This window comes from Anoplophora glabripennis, unplaced genomic scaffold, assembly GCF_000390285.2.
Source record: "Anoplophora glabripennis isolate ALB-LARVAE unplaced genomic scaffold, Agla_2.0 scaffold217, whole genome shotgun sequence".
NCBI classification, from domain to species: Eukaryota; Metazoa; Arthropoda; class Insecta; order Coleoptera; family Cerambycidae; genus Anoplophora; species Anoplophora glabripennis.
In genome coordinates, this window is record NW_019416331.1 from 337,332 (window position 1) to 344,281 (window position 6,950).

The following is a 6,950-nucleotide window of genomic DNA, read 5'->3' on the forward strand; positions in this document are numbered from 1 at the left end:
CTAATTACTGCTTGCATCCTTCTCAACATGCTACTAATTAGAGTTTGAATAAAATCTTGAGGAATTGCGTTCCATTCATATTGTGCTGCAAGTCGAAGTTCTTCTAGAGTATTTGGAACAGGATTTCTTTGTCGTATGCGGCGTTTTAGTTGATCCCACAAGTGTTCAATAGGATTTAAGTCTGGGCTATACGGCGGCCAATCTAATTTTTGAATCTGCACTGTATCAAGGTAATTAGTCACTATGCCAGCTGCGTGTGGTCGAGCGTTATCGTGCATAAATACGAACCTGTCGTATCCAATGTGACCCATATATGGCAAAACGTGATCTTGGAGAATGTTTTCGATATACCAGTCACTGGTCATTCGTCCAATGACTTCCACGAGTTCGGTGCGTCCCTCCCAACTTATGCCTCCCCAAAGCATTATGCCGCCACCTCCAAAACTAACAGTCTGTATGAGATTGCAGCTGTTATATCGTTCTCCAACTCTTCTATAGACGTGATTTCGTCCATCTGGCTTCCATAATTGTATTCTAGTCTCATCAGTGAACAGAACATTTTTCCAATTCTCGATATCCCACTGAATATGCGTTCTGGCAAATTCTAATCGCTGAGTTTTGTGATTTTGGAGAAGTCGTGGAACTTTGGCAGGCCGTCTTGGCTTTAAACCTACTTGTTTCAATCTTCGTCTAACAATTTTCGAACTAACATTAACTTGTCTAACATTTAATAACTCATTTTTAAGGTGTGTGGGTGTCAATGTGCGATTTCGGGCAGAAGTAAGGATCAAAAACCGGTCATCAATGGCTGTTGTACACCTTTTGCGCCCTTGACCAGGCTTTCGCACAAAATCTCCAGTCTCTTGATACACTTTTAAAATATTCGATACTGTAGATTGACCTCTCCTGAGACGTCGTGCAATATCTTTTTGTCTATACCCTTCTTCATGTAGAGTTACAATTTGCGCCGCCTCAGCTTCACTGCAGTGTCTAACTGGTGGCATATTTTATTTTTAAATAGAGGAAATAACAAATTAAAATCAGTAACACTTACTAAGCTTCACTACAAATAACTTAATTCACTATGTTTCTTGAATTATGTGAGGAATTTTTAAGTGACAATACGCGTGATAGAAAATAACTAATAATTTTACACCGTTAATTTAAAATCGTATTTGAGTAATAGTGATAACAAAAATTATACGATAATTTTGTCCATGAGTGTATTATTTTCCACAGTTACAGGTAAACTAAAAGCATCATTTCAGAGCATTTACAGTTGCGCAGCTTTTTTGTAATTGCATTATTTTGCCTTCGATATAGAAATTCAAATATAGAAATAAGTGACTTATGTTGAACATGAATTACAGGACTGGACTTACTTGCAAGTTCTTGAATTTAATCAAAGAAAAAATTCGTTCTCCGTCGAGATTTGTAATTTAAATGTGCCCGGAAATTAAAATTTTAAGGTGGACATTTTCAACATTTCCTATAAAATGTTATATTATGTTTATCGAGTTGTTTATTGTAGGTACGTTTACAATTTATAATTAATTCTAGAAATATTATAAAATTAATTAATTAATATTATAAAATATACATATTCGATATGCGATATATTCAAGATATCGAAAACAAAATTTGTATATGTCGCTAAATTATCTTTTTGTGAAAAAAATATATAAAGATGTCAGTCATTGTATTTAGATTTTTGAACAATGTTTTATATGAGGTCTTTTTTATTTACCTGTCATATATCTTATTGTTTTTGTTAACTCTCGTGTTTGGCATCAGAATATCCTGATGTTACTACTTTACTGCAATTAATAGAAAATCACGTTTTCGACAAGGCCTACTGTGAAATGTAAATTAGAAAATTGCTTTAGCGTTGTTTTTCAGGGAAACCTGAATTTTGTAAAATGTAATTTTTATCCTTGATAATTTTCAATATCCTGAGCGGAAACTCCTTTTTATAAATAATATTCGTTTAAGCAAGCTCAATTTGTAACAATTAGTATGCGGGAGTCGTCTTTCTTTTTTCTTCGAGAGTTTCATGAAGAGATTTAAAAACAGACATTAAAAGTGTGCGGTAAGGCGACTTCGTTCAGCTACCTTTGAATATTTATATAAAAAGTTTAACCAGGAGCGAGTTTGTGTTTGAAATTTTTTTTTTTTTGAAAACAATATTAAAGGCATTTTATCCCAATTTCAACAATATGTAAGTTATGAAAATATTCTCAAAGTTTAAAATAATAAAATAATGAGAAAGCAGTTACAACATAGATACTGTACCGAATTTTTTTTATTTAACACAATTTTTATATACATTTTGACAACTTTGACAATTCACAATAACACATAATAACTTAACCTCCATAAACTTATCTACAGGGTCGGAAAGTCCCCATGGTTCATCGGCCGTTACGTGAGAGCGATAAAGAAAGTCATAGAAATCCGTGCGATAGAAAAAGATGGCTATAATGTAGCCGTCTAATAGTCACCGACCATTTCGCCCTTCCACAAATAAGATCCACTTCTTATTTGTGGATTTCCGACCCTGTACGAGCCCAGGCTCATAATAGTTCGGCCGGTCAACGTTTTCAACTAAATACTTTAATAATCTATGTGTTATGCAGAAATAACAAAATATTTCTGAAAATCCCTTTAACTACAGTAAAATATAAACTTTTTAGTTACAAAAATGAACATTTTATTCAATACATATATCGACTAATGGTTACACAATAGAAAACTTTATCCGTCTCAGGGGTCATAAAAGTTCGGCCACTCTTTAATATTGAGTTACATCGCCTTTGTTCTTAATAACTGCTTTAATTCTGCTAGACATTGTATTTACTAACAAAGCACATTCTTCTGGTAGAATATTATCCCAAATATTCAGTACTGTGACTTTTAATTCAGGCACTGAACGTGCTGGATGTTTCCGAAGCTGTTTTTTCATATTGTGCCATAAGGTCTCAATAGGAGATAAATCTGGGCTGGAAGATGTCCATTTTAATACTGGTATTTGATGATTCTGCAACCACGTTTTAATAGTTTTTGCCGTATGACACGGTTCACCGCCATGTTGGAATATGAAATGCCCTTCCGCCGTTTGACACATCTCAACAGATGGTAACAGACTCTCTTCCAGAATATCTCTGTACTTCTGCGCGTTAACAATTCCATCAACAAAATGCAGTTTACCAACACCTCTACCAGACATGCAACCCCAGACCATAACAGATGCTGGAAACTTTACTTTTTTGACTAAACAATCGCTATGATAGGCCTCTGAAGGTGTACGCAAAACCCGTTTTCGTGTGTCACCTTCACAAACGTCAAATTTTGACTCATCGCTCCAAATTACGCTGTGCCATTGTTGATTCGTCCAATTTTTATGTTCTCGTGCCCATTTTAACCTGTTTCTCCTCTGCAGTTTTGTTAATTGAGGTTTTTCTTTTGCCTATTGGAAAAAAATAAAAAATTGCCAAGAATTTAAACAAGAAAAAAAAGATAAAAAGTTACCTTGTAAAACTTGAATCCTATTTTTCGAATAGTTCTTTTCGTTGTGGACATTGAAATAGGCTTTGCTATACTATCCCTCCATAGTGCAGTTATTTCTTTAGTATTGGACCGCCGATTTGTTTTTACTATTCTGCGTAAAGCTCTTTTATTTGCTTCTGTAATTGTAGATGGTCGGCCGGTTTTGACTTTTTGGTCGACTCCGCCGGTTCTTCTGTATAAATTAATAATATCTTGCACTGTAGAACGCGATATTGAATGAGAAACTGATATTTGGAGGGCCGAAATACCTTTCTCATGGGCTTTTATAATAGAAATTCGTAAATCTTTACTTAGAGGTTTACCACGAGGCATTTTACATTAAATCTGAAGCAAAACGTGGGTAAAACTAATAACGACAGATATTTTGTTGAATTATTCAGTATTTGTTTTGTTTTGATGGAGTACTTATATCAGTTTCATGGCAGATATGATAAGTGGCCGAACTATAATGACCCATTGGTTGGATTGCATTTTTGTTAACTACGTTTTCCTCAATTTGAATTTTGTCAAAAGTGATTAAATTTAGCAAATTGATAGTCTATATTTTATTACAGTGAGGTAGTTTTAAGGAAATCTTTCATCATTTTGGTAGAATGTGTAATTTATTCAAGTATTTAATTAAAAACGTTGGCCGGCCGAACTATTATGAGCCTGGGCTCGTATATATTTTTCTTGGTTCTTTGCGTGGCTATTTAAGAACAATAGAGAACAATCTCTAAGATTCTAAGAACATAATAGAAGGAAACAGAACATATTCTAGGAAAATCATGAAAAAACAAGTGAACAAATTATATATGTAAGCAAAGCACACTAGACCAAATCTCGCTACAATCCGCTAGAATTAAATAACGTCTGCGTATCAAAATTAAGTTTAAATTGACTGAAATTAATAAATATTGTTCGAGAGATAGTTGATTAAAAGATTAATTCACAGTAAATTATTTCATAGGTAACACACTGTTAAAAATAACCTTGCTTCATATTGTACATGAAAAATATGATGTTCAACGAAATAAATTTAATTATTTTTATATATGGAAAACAAATATTGTTACATTTTTGTAGATAATGAAACAAAAACAATTGAAATATATTTTTAGTTCAGATATATCTACATCGGAATCAATTATTTTTATTTAGGATCTCTGTTGCCCTTAGGGGATTTTATACCTTTAAAGAATTTTAATTTAATTTAATTTTCATCAAATCGTCTTTTACACAACACATTGAAAACAAAACATCCAATTAAGTTAAATTTTGACATTTCAGTTAAATTTTTAAAGTCCAGACAATTAAAATGCAATTTATACATGAAACAAAGCTAGATATTTTTCAAATTAATTAACCGATAAGTTTGAAACACATCCCGCTCCACCTCCATGAGGATCTTGAGTCGGAAAAATTGAATGCAGGAACTGAAACTGACGGAAATCCGCGCATTAACATATGAAGCGACGTACCCTTTCACGTTTGTATGCTCGACTGTAGCATAATTTTGCAGTTAAAGGACAAAGACAGGTGCACGCATAAGAAGGCTTGGATATCCTTTAGCGAATTTCACGAAACAACTTGCCACAGACTGACATATGGCAACTGAAAAATAGTAGACAATATTTACATAGTTTTCGTTATTTGCCAGTATATACATATACCGGGTGTCCTAGACCACCCGTCCACCCCTCCTAAAATCCAAAGTAGGCGTGTGAAAAATGGTTCAGATGAAAGTTACTTCAAGTCTTCAAAGGGCACATATTGTCATGTCCTTGTCTTTGACCTTGAAAGTTATTTTCAAGGTCATTTCAAGGTCAACTTAGTTTTATTTAAATGGAAACCCTTATTTTCAACCCCCGATTCGGAAAGAGCGGAGAATTTTACGTTCAGTTGACGTATCATGTGTGGAGTCCATTTGACACCCCCCCAAGGCCACGTGAAGGTCAATTTCTTTTTTACTGACCTTTCCACCCACATGACCCCGCAAAGTTAAGGTTTAGCGAAAAATGTGTCAGATTGCAAAATTTTGAAGCGACATGGTTCGATAACCTTGACTTTGAAGTTGGAAACAATTTTCAAGGTCATTTCAAGGTTTTCTTCGATTTTTTACGTAGGAACCCTTCATTCTTAATTTTGGATTCGGAAAGAGAGGAAAACTGTAGGTACGTGACCGGGGAAAATATATATGATACGTGATCTTGGGGGGTCAAATTGAAAATAAGGGTTTCCATTAAAAAAAACATTTGACCTTGAAATGACCTTCAAGGTCACAGACAAGGTAACAAAAATATGTGCCCCTTGGAGGCCAGTAACTTTCATCATCTGAACAATTTTTCACATAACCATGTATTTTGGATTTTAGAAGGGGTGGACGGGTCTGCAGGTTCCAATATAAGTTATAATATTACTAGCAACCCGCCGCGGCTTCGCACGGGCAAATATAAAATAGCCTATGTTACTTCGAGGAGATGTAGCTTTCGGTAAAATTGGTTGAGTCGTTTTTGAGTTAAATCGTAACAAACAAAAAATCAATCATCTTTCATCTAATGCGACCCTAATATTAATTTTAAAATAATTCACGATATATCTATATACCTAAATAAACAAACAAACTCAAAACTAAAAATGCAAAACCTTTAAATTTAAAACAATATAGGTAACTACTAACAATGTGAAAACAAAACGAATTAAATTAAAGTACCTATGTTCAAGAATATCAATTTTAATTAATAAGTAAGTAGTTAGGTATCTAACTACCTAAAGAAAACAAACATCAAACAAAAATAAGAAATCAAACAATAAGAAGAAAACAAACAAATTATTTATAAATTATAACTTAATGAAATAAAAGTATGTTTGCAAGTATCCATGTACGTTCCGACTACAAATACAAAACAAAAATGTGACCTTAAAATATCGAACGCAATTAACTTTCCAACAACACCCAGAAAGAAAACACAGTCGTCAGTCGTCACCTCCATTCGCTCTAAATCAGTTTATTAAAGGATCACGCGTGCGTTATCGTTCGGCTTATTAGCTAAACAGTAGGCAAGATGGTGCGGGGGGAGGGTCGGCGATCGCATCAAGCGAAGCGAGGCGCTTGAATTTTATTCTCGCGTGCGATTACTCCTAAGATATTCGTTTAAATTATATGGCGTAAAAGAGTAAAATAATGTGCATGAAATGCTTAAAGCCTGTAACTTATTTAAAATGATAAGGATTAATATCAAATTTGTGTAAAGAGCTTTTACATTACCGCTTTATAATTGCCAATTTTTAAAGTATTAAAATGGATATAGGTATTATGTTATCTTTAACATATAGACATATGCCATCGCGGACTTTTCCGTAGGCATATACAGGGTAGCCCATCGAAAACGTACCGCAAGGCA